This window comes from Thamnophis elegans, chromosome 4, assembly GCF_009769535.1.
Source record: "Thamnophis elegans isolate rThaEle1 chromosome 4, rThaEle1.pri, whole genome shotgun sequence".
Lineage (NCBI taxonomy): Eukaryota > Metazoa > Chordata > Lepidosauria > Squamata > Colubridae > Thamnophis > Thamnophis elegans.
In genome coordinates, this window is record NC_045544.1 from 66,858,209 (window position 1) to 66,872,630 (window position 14,422).

Consider the following 14,422-nt stretch of genomic DNA (forward strand, 5'->3'; position numbering starts at 1 on the left):
GTGGAGTACTTGTACATGCAGCTTCTTGGATTGTAAACAAAATGAGGAATTTGCTTGGGTGAATTTTGTGTGGGTGTTAGACACATGTTTTTTCTGTTAAATGGCCCTGAACTGCTTTGGGCTCCAATTCTGGATGGGGTTAGGTTTTCTGTTTTCCTAGTTGTTTGAGGGTATGAAGGGGAAAATAGATCCCTAAAGTGCCATAGAGCTGGGGGTGGGGGATTTAACAGTTGCTTCTCTTACACTTCAGGTTCATATATCAGGCTTTCTTCTTGATTAAGATTCTTAGATCAAGAATAATCAGTCAAGTCACTGGCTTGAAGAGCATGATAAATAGTGGCATCCATGGTGGAGGCAAATGCAAGACTTTCCCCTGTTTTTTATGCATTGATATTTATCTAAATTCAAAATCAGGCAATGTTTGCATTGTAGGACTCTGAAAATGCCGTTATAAGGCATCTATTCCTGGTTTACTTATGGTTATTCCAGTAAATAGGAACAAATTAAGAGTACAGTATGTGCAAATCATTCACTAAAGTAAGGGGTCTCCATAAGTTTGGTTAGTTTAATGTGAAAATGTGTTGTACCAATCTTGAAATGTTGCTGCTGATATTGAACGTATTCCAGCTCTATAACATAAGTACTATAGGCATTCATGGGATTTCTCCAGTGGTTACAGCTGTATTTAAAAATAACATTAACTGTTGGGCGTGTGCATTTTTTGCATTCATTTGATTTGTTGTGAAGGTGGGAACAGCTGAGCAGCTGCAAATTGTATATGTTTATCATAAGCTGTAGCAGTTGGAGAATGTTATTCTACCTCTTTACATCTAACAAAAGCAGTTTGATGGTTGTTAAAACCAAAGTCATTTACAGTTCCAAGTACACATTGTACACATTTTTGTCTGCAATCCATATTTATTTAAGACCTGAAAGGAAAGGCGCATGCATATGTTTGTGTGTGCATATATAACTACCGTATATACTCGAGTATAAGCCGAGTTTTTCAGCCCACTTTTTGGGCTGAAAAAAGCCGCCTCGGCTTATACTCGAGTCTACAACTGGATCCGGCAGTGCTGTTGCTTGTTGGAGGAGGAGGAGGCGAACCAGCCTGCCATCGCCAGCCACCGCTAGCCCTGCCGCTCTTCCCACCCCCTTCCAAGCCCCACAGTCCAGCGGATGGAGCAGCGAAGCCCCGGGGCTTCGCTACTGCTCCCCGCATTTTCTGCACGGGGATCCCTTGGAGAGGGGATTCCAGCCTGCCATCACCAGCCACCGCTAGCCCTGCCGCTCTTCCCACAGGGCTTGGAAGGGGGTGGGAAGAGCGGCAGGGCTAGCGGTGGCTGGCGATGGCAGGCTGGAATCCCCTCTCCAAGGGATCCCCGTGCAGAAAATGCGGGGAGCAGTAGCGAAGCCCCGGGGCTTCGCTGCTCCATCCGCTGGACTGTGGGGCTTGGAAGGGGGTGGGAAGAGCGGCAGGGCTAGCGGTGGCTGGCGATGGCAGGCTGGAATCCCCTCTCCAAGGGATCCCCGTGCAGAAAATGCGGGGAGCAGTAGCGAAGCCCCGGGGCTTCGCTGCTCCATCCGCTGGACTGTGGGGCTTGGAAGGGGGTGGGAAGAGCGGCAGGGCTAGCGGTGGCTGGCGATGGCAGGCTGGAATCCCCTCTCCAAGGGATCCCCGTGCAGAAAATGCGGGGAGCAGTAGCGAAGCCCCGGGGCTTCGCTGCTCCATCCGCTGGACTGTGGGGCTTGGAAGGGGGTGGGAAGAGCGGCGGGGCTGGCAGTGGCCGGCGATGGCAGGCTGGTTCGCTTCCTCCTCCTCCAACAGCACTGCCGGATATCCGCCCAACGCTGCGGGGGCGCCAGCGGGAGCTTTGGCGGCTTCACCTCAGCCGCAGCGCTGGGCAGCAAATGTGCTGGTGCTGTTGGAGGAGGAGGAGGCGGCGGCAGCAATAGCACCTGAGGACAGGACAAGAAGCAATGGAAACTTGTCAGAAGGAGACTCAAGCTGGAAATAACGAGCAATCTGACAGTAAGAACAATTAAAATCCTAGGAAAATGTCCTTTCATGAAAAATTACTTTTTCAGTTAACTCTGCCTGACATTAGTTGGGTGAACAGAAATATTAGTTGGCCAATTCTAAAAGGGAGCACCAGAAAGAACTTAAAATATTTTTTAAGAGAGCTGGGTTTTTCATTTATATTATATGTATGAACAGAATTAACACAAATTGCAGATACCAATCAAACATAAAGAAAAAAGGATGAAATAATGCTCATTTTAAAAAACTCAGTGAAAATAAAAACAATATACCAAGAAGGTGGCATACTGGTTGTGATTTGATCTCTTCGGGGGATCCCGGGGATCCCCTATACAAGTATTTTAATATTGCAGACTTGCAGTATTATAAGTCATACTGATATTATAGAACACTTTAATTAAGCGGGTCCCTTGAATAAACATAACTTTGAGTTTCAAATAACACTGATTTTTTATTTTTGAAATTTACCGTAGCTGCTGCATTTCCCACCCTAGGCTTATACTCGAGTCAATAACTTTTCCAGCTTTTGGGGGTAAAATTAGGTGCCTCGGCTTATATTCGGGTCGGCTTATACTCGAGTATATACGGTGTGTGTGTGTATGTATGTATGTATATATATTCTCAAACATGTTCAGTTTCTTTTTATACATACTTGGTAAATATTGATAATCACCTTCAACCATAAGCATTATTGGAATAGAAATATATTCTAAATGTCAAATGTTTATGCAATAGAATTATGCCTATGCAAAGTGACACAGATTCAGTTTGTGGACTATGGATATTTTTTACAATTTTTATAATGCTTTACTCCCAGCATAGTCTATTTGTGATGATTACCATATCCACTTGATCACAATGAAAGAAATGTCATAAAATAATTGAAAATATCCTAAAGCAATAAATCATCCAATAATTTACTAAAAAAAAAAAACAAGATAAAAATCAAAGGGAAAACAACATATGATCAATATACGTGAGCTTCACTGGTGGCCGGCCTGCTTCTGGCTCCAACACAAGGCATTGATTGTATCAACTTTAAAGCCCTTTATGGAATGGGACTAGGCTACCTTAGGAACTATCTAACTCCAATGGGTTCCAGCAGAAGAAGGGGTATGGTGCAGTCAAGGAATTTCATCTAATGGGGTCCAGGAGAAAAATTTTCTCTGCCATGGCTCCTGCCTTTTGAAGCATATTGCTGCTGAAGGTAGGATCTACTCCTACTATCTTGGCCTTCTGGAAGGGCTGTAAAACTGGCTCTGTCAATTGGTTTGGGTCCCAAGGGTTCTAAATTGGAGGTGGCTGGTAGACTAAGATTGGGCTTATTAGCAGGGCATGTCTTATTTTCGGGGAAACACGGTTCTCCAAGGTTCCTTCTAACTCAGTTATTCGAGTCTATTCTATTCCTATTCAACATATTTATGAATAACTTGAATGAACAGTTAGAATATATCATTACACTTTACACAATGGAGAAGTGATGAAGGAATGGACAATAATCTTAAAAGACAATATCAAAATAAAGGAAATTTTTGACAAACTGGAACAAAATGCAGAAATCAGCAAAATTAATTTTAACAATACAAACACGAAGAATTTCACTTGGGGCAGAAAAATCAAAAGCATGATTTTAGGATGTGAGTGGTCATACTGGGCAGGAGTATATGAAGAAAGAATCTAGGTATTTTAGTGGATAACAAGCTATCTTGGCCCCATTTAGCCTAGAGGAAGGAAGACTGCAGGGAGACATGAGAGTTCTCTACAATGTCAGAATTCTTCCAAGGCCACAAACAATGATTTTGAATTACAGAGAAGTAGATTTTAGTTGGATGTCAGCAACATTCCCTCTAATTTCTGACTGCACTGTGCCGGGGGGGGGGAGGGGGGGGACTTTTGTTCTGTTTTTCCCAAACCACCTATACATTTGTGCACCACAATATGAATATACAAGCAAATTTAAAATACACACAATAATAACATGTTAGCATATTTACATATCTCTTCAAGGAGACAAACCAGAAAGTATAATAATTGTACACACTTAAAAAGTTGTGCCTGCAAGTCATTTGAAATCCTGGCAACCACCCCCACATTTTTCAGAGGTGGTTTGCCACTGTGTTCCTCCTAAGGCTGAGAATGAATAGCTGGACCAACCCCCACCCACCCCTAGAGCTGGCTTTGTGCCTAAATTTGGACTCACAATCTCCAATTCCTAGCCCAGTGCCTTAACTGCTACACCAAAGTGGCTCAATGCATACACGCTAACAAATTATAATTTAACCTCATTAGTCATTGATCACTGATAATCGCAATCCATGTTTTGTAAACATTTATAATTTCCCCCCTCCCTTTGAAATTTGGCATGCAATAAAAAAATTAGAAAGAAAAATAAAAAATGCATTAAAAGGTGTTTAGATAAACCTTTCTTTTGTTCATTTCCCCTATTATTTCCTTCTTCTCTGGATATATTCTGGACTTATTTAAACTTCCACTATTAATTTAAAAACTGACATGTTTGTACTATTAAGAATAACCCCAAACCTTTTTTGCATGTAGAAATTCCACAGATATTAATTAATTAGTATTAATTAAACATTTTCTGGAAGGAGGGAAGGAAGAAATTAAATGGGGTTGGGGGGGGAGAGGGAGAGTAAGGAATTCAACCTTTTTGGGGGGAGGGAAGGGACTACCCCATGCAGTTGGGGCTTTACTGCTCCAAGACTGGGAAAGCCCTGGGCAAAAGGCAACAGCTCGTTTAAATGCAGGAACAAAGCTCACTGACTGGAACTCCTGCCATGAGCTCCAGCTCATTTCACTGCACTGCTACTAAACAACCTTTGCTATTGCAGTTAAGCCAGCAAGCAGCAAGCTTGCCCAGGACTCTTCGCAAATTGTGAGCCTGAAGTTTTACGTGGTTACATTTGTATTTATTAATTAATCTGAATTTTGTGCATAGCCTGCCTTTTACTGTCTGTGCAAATTTCATGAGTGGTGTGCATGCACGCACATAAACGCATGCAGTATTTAAGAGGGAACATAGAATGTCAGCAAAACAGTTTCTACTAGTACAAACGGTTTAACAGTAGATCACACTGCTTATGAGATAGACCAGTGATTGCGAACCTTTTTTGGCTCCCCTGCCAAAAGCAGGGGGAGCGCATGGGGTCATGCGCGGATGTGCCACACCCATAATGCTATGCGTATGAACCACACACACACGCACGCTGACTTCCAGTTTGTCATAGGGCCAATTTTGCCCTCTGGAGCCTTCAGGGAAGCCTTCTGAAGGCCCCAGAGGGCGAAAAACGGCCTCAAAAGAAGGCTGAAGTCTGCTGTCCAGCGCACGCATGAGCGTTGTCCAGCTGACAGGACAATGCCTCGTGTGCCCTGACAAATGGCTCTGTGTGCTGTGCCACCTGTCGCACCCGTGTGTTAGGTTCGCCATTATGGAGATAGACTCTACTTCTCTGGGAGTGTTTAAACAGGAATCACGGGACCATCGGTCAGGGATCCCATAATAATGCATTTCTGCACTGGGCAGGAGGCCGGACTCTGTGATCTATGATTCTACAAAGCATTCTCCACATCTAAAATTTCTATTATCAGAAAATTTTGTAATTTTCCTTCTTTAATTTAGATAATTTAAATAATTTTCTTTCCTTAATTTAGGTAATTTAAATAATTTTCTTTCCTTAATTTAGGTAATTTAAATAATTTTCTTTCCTTCATTTTCTAAATTAGGTGATTTAGTAGATTTAAAATAATAAAAAGTGCATTTCAGCTCTGTTGAATTAGTTTAAACTATTGTACTAAGGGCTACCAACCATAACCGGCTAAAAAGATTCAGAAAAAATAATTAAAAATGTAATTCCAAAGGTTTATTTTGAGTACTCAAGCTTAATTGAGCATAAAATCTATCTACCCAGTGTATTTATTGTTCAGTACCTAGGAATTTTTTTAAAAAATCCTTTAATTATTTTCAAATATACAATCTGCCCATTTCTACAAATATTCTAAATGTTCTATTTCAAATTATCTCAGAATATTACCAATCATATTTCTATAGTTTGAATTCACATATATAATCTTTTTTTCCCTACACTTTATTCTTTCTTTCACTTATGTAAGACATTGTGTATTATACTAAGCAATTAAAAGTTCAGTTCCTGGCCAATTTAATTAGTTTTTAGTATTTGTCCAAATATTTAAGAATGATTATATGCTCATATCTAATAGTATATTGGCAACTATTTAAGACAACTAGTTAAAGCCTACGTAGTTCTTTTAAATAGCATTCCTTAAATACAGAAAACAAGCTGAGCATTGTTTTCTCTAACCTCATAATGAAAATATTGCTACCAAAATGATAGAGTACTATTGATAGCTATATCAACCACTTCTCTTTATCACATACTTTTGCCACTTTTCTTTAGTTTACATGCCTGTTTCAAACAGTTCAGTTTTATTACATTATTTTCAAATATTAGAACTGAGGTTTAAATAAAAGCTTTTCTTTTTAATATAGTCAAATCTAGTTTTTTAAAAATAGTTGTCTTAATTTTAATTTCGTTTTAGAATGAAAAAAAAAGTTTTGTCACTAATACAAGTATAGCATGTTTAAGAATCCTAAATTTTCAGCATTTAACTGCAAAAACAAACAAATATATCATCAAGCAAGCCATTTTGGAGTTCTCACCCAGGGCACAAATAACCAGGCTCAAATTATCCTATTTCAGATCTGTTAAGATCTAGCTTTCTGAGAAGATTTTAATGCTGAGTAGGGTAGAATGAAAGAGAAAGAGGATAATCAATCAGCAAAATGTAATCTCAGTTAATAATAATAATGATGATGAATGTACTATTATAAAGCCTGAAGGACCACGTTAGGGACAGAGAAAAAAAAACTATATATGTGGTTGCAAAAACAACACTGACTTCATCAGACATAATCAATCACTATACAAATTTCCCATAGTTGTCATCAAATGTGTTCTGCAATATCTAGAAAGAAAAACCCTGCCATAGACATACCTTCCACAACCTACTCTTGAAATATAGCATAAACAATTATTTAAATTATGTTTTCCTCATTTAATCTAAAGACAGCGCAACACAAATTATCCCAAATTATCTAGGACAGCTAGCTGTAAAACCAAATATTAACTTACAAACTTTACTATAATAAAGCAGCCAAAATAAACACACACTGATACACTATCAAATGAATAAGAAAACTAGAATTATATGTACACATACTGATTTTTTTTTATAGTACTGGAATAACCCATTGTGGCTAACACACCATATTGTATAAAAGGTTCCATTTGAAAAGTGTTCAGACACTGAATTTGATACAAAACCCAATTAGGATGCTAATTAGTATAAAAAACAGGGCTCATATAATGCTGGTAGCAAAATATCCAAATACAATTTAAGTTGTTGATATTGATCAGCATACATTGTGATTCACTATTATGATAGTGAACCTATTATGATAGTGAACCTGATATTATGAACCTGTCCCACCATTAATCTTGCAATTACCTACTGAAAAATGCTTCCAGTTTAAGCTTTATCTTGTGCTGCTCTTTGTTCTGGAATGAACTCGCCAATAACTGCATGAAGTTCTCCACTGAAACAGCCTACTATCTAAAGTACTACCTCTCCCACTATAACATTTTGTAAACAATTTTATTTGTAAGATATGTGTGGGCAGGTATCTTCAAGTCAGTTTCTGACTCCTGGTAACTGCCTGGACTAGATAGCTCCCCTCAGTTTTCTTGGCCTGATGCCTTCACCATCAAACTTGGGTCCCAATTTTAAATTTTAATGGGAAGAGAGGGAGAAAGAAAACACATTAGCTGCTTTGATTATTTGCCACAGTAGAAAAGTGTGTTATATGTGTCAAATTTTTAAAAAATGGAATTTTCAAGGAAGCACACTTATTTCGCTAATGAAAAATGTTAAGCTATCTAACTTAAGCTAGAAGTGTTACAGTGATTAAAAATCAGCTTCCAGGTAAAAAGCTAAACTCAAATATAATTCAGAGTTTTTATAGATTTCTAATTTTCATTTCATATATCAACTTCTGAATTCTATGGAAGAGATTTTCAAAACTTTCCATCTGCTACCTCTTTCTTTAGTCATGACCTTTCTAATTACAGTAGGACCACTATTAGTATCTCAGTAAATTCACTCTGAGGAACTTTACAAGAAATTAATCTTCCTTCCATTGATAAAGTTGTACAAAACAATAGGGATTATCCACACTGTTATATGAAGATTTGATTTGGATTACTATTCCAGGTCCAAAGCTGGGAAGAAAGCCAAGATAAATATAAAAGCCGGCTGGGTGACTTGGCTAATGACTCTCTCTCTCTCAATCTAATTCACCTCACAGGGTTGTTGTTGTTGTGGGGAAAATAGGAGGAAAGAATCATTGAGCTGGAAGGGACCTTGGAGACAGGGGTGGATTCTGGCAGGCACTACTGCCGGTTCACTCATGTGCGTGCCCCACGCTTGATGCGTGCTGCGTGCAATAAAAATTGTTCTGTGTATGCGCAGACAAGAAGACGGAGAACCGGTTTGGGGGAGTGGCAGGCCTGGGTCGCTGCCAGTTCCACATGCCACCAAACCACTATTGGCTTGGCCGAACCATTCCGAACCTGTAGGAACCCACCACTGCTTGGAGGTCCAACCTCCTGCCCAAGGACAAATGTTTGTCCAATCTTTTCTTGAAAATCTCCAGCAATGGAGCACCTACAACTCCAGGGGGCAAACTTTTTCACTGACTAATTGTTCTCACTGTCAGGAAATTTCTCTAGTTCCAGGTTGGATCTCCCTCTGATAAAACTTCCAGAATATTAGGTGTGTTTTGTCACCTTGAATTAGTTAGCAAAATAAGAAAGGTAATATAAAAAGGTATTTCTACAGCTTTGGATTGCCCACCAAACTGGCACAATACCCATCTTATACTTCATCCAGAAAAAACAGGCAATGCTATGTGCTGGATTCCAGCATAAGAGGGATTATGACACTTTTAAGCAGCCATGTCCAACTGGTACACTCCATTCTCTTGCTTAAAACCAGGAACTGGAATATTGATATTTGGTATTTATTCGATTTGTAAGCCGCCCTATTCCCCGAGGGGACTCATAGTTTGAGATTTTGGAGTATGGGAATTATAATATTTTTGCTTTGTCTGAAATACCACCAAAGGGATCTCATCTTCATCTTCTATGTAGTTTTCATGCCATATACACTGAAGTGTCAAAGGAATATTAAAAACAATGGTGCTATGAAGCAGCTGGTGTCCTAAGTATGTTTGTTTGTATTTCCAGAGCAACAATTTGTTTTCAAAACTGTCTAACTTTGTTGTTATAAAAACTAACTAGAGAGTCTTATAATAATTGCATTACAAACAAACAAGAAAACCTGTTCCATATTGCTCAAAGTTTATCAAATATGTTAGTTTCATTATTCGATTAAAGTTGTATTACTAAAATGCCAGACTTAATGAAAAGGCAATGTACGTAGAAATGTAATACTGTACATGATTTATTTTTCATTCAATTAAAAGGTAGGATACTCTGTAAAGTAGCAAAATATTTCCTATGTAAAAATTAAAATCAGAGGCCATATTTAAAAGCCTTGAATGCTTAGAAATACATCTTGTGAAACTAAAGTTCAGTAAGAAACATCTAAGTAGTATTAATTAAAAGAACACATATTAATTAAAGTAGTATTAATTAAGAGGCTGCATGTAATCTATGAATTCGCAACTTTACTGAATTTGAAAATCAGTATGTATATAACTTATATTTAGACATTTAAGAACCACAAATGACATATCTTCTTTAAAAACCACATTATTAGCTTTAGTAACCACTTACCAGAAATTCAAATCATTTATTGAAATATGCATAGGTGGGACCCAAAGAACCTGTGGTGAATTTCTTTAGTCATATTTTCTTCCAGCAATGTATATACTGTATAAGATGCAACCTCAAGAATTCAAGAATACTGTCTGCCATATGGATAAACTCAGGGGTAAAATTCAATTTTTTCTCCCTACTAGTTCTGTTGCCGTGGCTTGGTGGGCGTGGCATGGGAAGAATATTGCAAAATCTCCATTCCAACCCCACTCTGGGGCCAGTCAGAGGTGGTATTTGCCGGTTCTCTGAACTATTCAAAATTTCCGCTACCGGTTCTCCAGAAACTGTTAAAACCTTCTGGATTTTACCTCTGGATAAACTGCATCTTAACTCCACCTTCGAACTAGAAACATATATTGCATCACTACCTTCTAAACTGTGATCAAACAATTATACAGAGAAAGTAGAAGCGAATAAAATAGTTTCATTTTGAAATACCAACATTTCTATAATCCAAAGTGGGTAACTAATTAAATATGAAGGGGAAAGCGTAAGAAGACTAATGCCCATTTACAACTGGTATATTTTATAAAGCAAAAACATTGTTCCAAACTTTGTTAAACCAGAAAGAATAAAACAAGACCTTACTTTAAAAGAAATAACTTAAGGCACAATCTATGCAAATAAATATTTCCCTAAGTCTGGATGCAAGGGAAATATTTGAAAGACATTCGACCCAATTCTGTACATATTTACTCACACATCCTTCTGAGTGATAAACAACAACCTTACAATTGGAAAGACTGCTGATATCAATATCTCTCAACAATAGCTGAGAGAAATGTCTCTTGTTAATCAAAGGAGTAGATCATCTTGGCTTATCTTATTCCTATCCTTCCTTTTCAAAGTTATATAAATCAAGTACTTAAAAGTATTAATACAATCAATTAGTTAAAGTTTTGCTAGAAAATTAGTTTATATAAATGCTGGGTTATTTTGATGTTTATCTGAGCTTGTTTTAATACTGTAATGCCACACAATCAATGATTTTATCAAACTATATAAGCTGGAAACAACTCAGCTTTTCTAGGTACAATAATAATTTAGAAAACACAAATAGTACACAAAGTTCTTGTAGCATCTTTGAGATCTATTCAGTTTACAAGCCTACCTAAATCCCATACAGGACTTCTATATTTTAATTCTAATCATTCAAGTAGAATCTTGAAATCATTTATGTTCAGAGAGAAAAAGTTTCTCTTTAGCAAAGCTTAAGCAAAGGAGAAATATAATCACAAACATAATACTTCCTGAGCAAGTGCTCATATAAAAGGAGGTTTTTATCCCCATTTCATATAATTAGTAACAACAATAAGACACAATACTTTCTTCAAACTCTATTTTCCCTCATACCACAAAATCCTTAAAGACCTGCTCTATGCTCTTTTTTAATACTAATAAGCAATCATTTCACCTTTGTTAAACAAAAATTCAGCAGCTTCTAGTAAAGCTAAATAAGAATCCTAATTTCTTTGTGCTGAGAAAATTATGTTAATTGAAAAATAATGTGAAAAACCCTGAATGCAAATGTGGATTTTTCTTTCCAACTATTTGTTTACCACAAAGTTAGAGAAATTTCAAACAAAAGCGCAAATGCAATAAACAAAGTCTTAACATAAACGATCAAATAAGGAAGAATTTAAATTTGGTTTAAATCATTTACTACAAAGTGATACCATATTCTAATAATGGAGCATAAGAAATCAGATGGTTCAAGAATGCTGTACTTTCTAAATGATGCAAGAAAGCCATCTAGTGTTAACATTTAAAATGAAAAGTGACCTCCCCCCCCCACACAAAAAAAAAGACCGGATAAAGTATGCACTTAAAAGAGTCTTTGGCACAACATAGATGTTTCAAGCAATATTTTGGAAACAAGCACCTGTATGCAGAAACAACTCTTCAAATATGTTTCAATAAAACAACACTTTCCTTCATATATTGAACATAGACATAGTAATGGTCAAAGCAGTGTTGTGAGCTTTGTGAACTAAATTCCAATAGCAGTGTGGAGCCCTTCTAAATGAAAGTTTAACAAAAATTCATAAAATGGGGGTATCCTTTTTGCATTACAACAGGGCACCATCTACTTTAAAGAAATCCAGAAAATTAAACAAAGGGGATATGTGCGCACAGATATTCAGAGGGTGGGCAGGATCCAAGAACTGGCAGCAACAGGAGGGGAAAAATATTTCTTTTGTGATTTTTCATACATAAAACATTACAGCCACTGAAATTGCAGCAGATGGCAGTCCCGTCCCCCACCTCATCTAGGAAGAAGCAAGATTCTATCCACCATAAGCTATTTCTCCTCAGAGAGAAACGTATCTGAGATACAAGTATGCATCCCCACAGGACAGCGTTCTTTTAAAAGTCAATGGATAGGGACGATAGCACTGCCAGTGCAAGCAAAATGTGAATGAAATTAAGAATGTGCATATAATGTATGTGTGGCGATGGTCAAAATATATCAGCTATGACATTGCAGGGCGAGAGGGGGCAAGGCGGTTCTGGCAGGCGGCTTGTCCGATCCTTTACATCCTCCCCACCACCACCTTGCTCTTTTTTTTCCACGGGAGGGGCCCAATACCCCCGGCAGGCAGGCAGGCGAAACAACAACTCCTGGCGTCCTCACTTCTCCCCGCTCCAGAGTCACACCTCCCTCCCTTCCGACCGCCTATCCCGTCTCCCTCGGGGGCTCCAGTGGGGAGAAATTCACGGTCGAGCTCCCGATACCCAAAGGGGACACGGCAGGTCTCGGGGTCAATCTTGCCAAGCTAATAAAATTTCTCACGCTTCTCTTCGTGGGATTTCCTCCCCCTCCTCCCCTCCCCAAACGCTTAAAAGAGGGGCCCTTTCTTTTCTCCCACAACCCCCCTTCCCCAAACACTAGCTTTCATGCGACCCCCGGGGTGCCGTTACCCGCCTCCCCAAACTACAAAAGACTCCCCCCCCCGTCCTCCCCAAAGTCTTCTCGCTTCTTCATCACTCCAAAAAGGCATCCTGGGCGTCTGATAGGGAAGGGAAGCCGCTTTTTCGAAGGGAAGCAACGTCCCGGCTCTCCCCCCACACCCCTGCTCTCCTTGCAGCCCCTCGGGGAAACAAACGCAGGGGGGGGCGGAGACGGAGACCCTGACTCCCTTACCTTCCTTTTCATTATCAGGTCGCCCGAGCGGGCTGCTTCCCGGCCAGGAGTTCCACTGAGCCTCGTAGCCCGAGATCTCCGCTCCTCTTAAGAGTCACACGCACATTTGAACGAGTGCCGGGCAGCGCGCTTCAGGAGGGCGCGGGGGGGGGATTCTCCCGTAGGGAGGAAGGGAGGGATGGAGGGGGCGGGCGACCAGCGGCTAGTTCCCCGCCGTGCGCCACCTGACTGTATCCCCAGCGAAGAGTTGCACAGCCAGCCCAGGCGAGCTGCGGCTCGGTCCGCCTCAGCCGCCGGATGGGAGGGGGTGAAAGGAGTGGCAAACTCGCTCCTCTTCCCAGCCACGGCTTCCCAGCGTTTCATTGGCTCCCGTCGTTCGAGGCATCCCCTCGGCGCACGCGATTGGACCGTGCCCTTTCGCGGAGAAACGCCCCGTTTCCCGTAGGCCCCGCCCAGCCTCTTGCCGCTCCTTTTCCTTCCTTTCTCTCATTCTCTTTTTTTTTCTTTTCTTCTCTTTTTACAATGGTTTTTTTTCCCCGGCCGTGGGAAGCCGCCGCCGCCGCCTTCTGTTTTTGTCTTTCTTTCCCAGGCAGCAAGGGCGGGGTTCGTCTCCTGACAGTTCTGCTTTTTTTGAGGTGGGGGGGGGGATATCCTCACTGGGGAAAGTTTATCTGCGGAAAGCCCTGAGTGGAGCAAGTGGTTCGCGATGCGCGTCAGAGCTCGTCGGAACGATTCCCAGTGCCTTTTGCGAAGAGGCTTGGCATTGGCCGGATCGGAAACTCTTGGTCCTTTTTACTATGATGGAGGAAGCTGAGGTGCTAAACTGAAGAACGGAAGGATGTTGCAAGGTTAGGTCCTTCTGAAAAGTAAGGCTGACTCGATTGCTGAGAAGGCTTCGTGGAGCCCTCCAGCCACAATATGCACATATTTTTGTCGAGAGGCTGAGCGTTTCCAAAATAAGCTACTGATCACAGCTGTTCAATTTCAAGATAGGGAGGACAACGCTACCGCCCACAATAAGATGCTATGGTAGATCAGACTTTGCAGACAGGGCCCTCCGTGTTATTGAACTACAACTCTCCTCCATCCTTCCTCAGCCAACATAAACCAGTTGAAAATATAATTCCATACTTCTGTAGGTTGTTGGTTTGGATGATTGTAATATACTATAATTTAGAGATCTCTGCTGGAACAGATATCCCACTATAAAACTGGGCATCCAACCAACAAAAAACGATTTAAAGTAAGAGAAACATTTGGGATTATCACTATGAACAAATAGTAACAACAATATCTCACCTA

At 40.1% G+C, this 14,422-nt stretch overlaps 1 protein-coding gene across 1 annotated transcript in view; it reads right to left on the reverse strand.

Annotated features, from left to right (window-relative positions):
* The window catches only part of SIPA1L2 (signal induced proliferation associated 1 like 2), a 94,601-nt gene extending 81,192 nt beyond the window's left edge, over nucleotides 1-13,409 (reverse strand). The window contains 1 exon segment of the mRNA XM_032214986.1: nucleotides 13,121-13,409. The gene's annotated coding sequence lies outside the window, so the exon portion shown is untranslated.
* Between the last annotated feature and the right edge of the window lie 1,013 nt (nucleotides 13,410-14,422).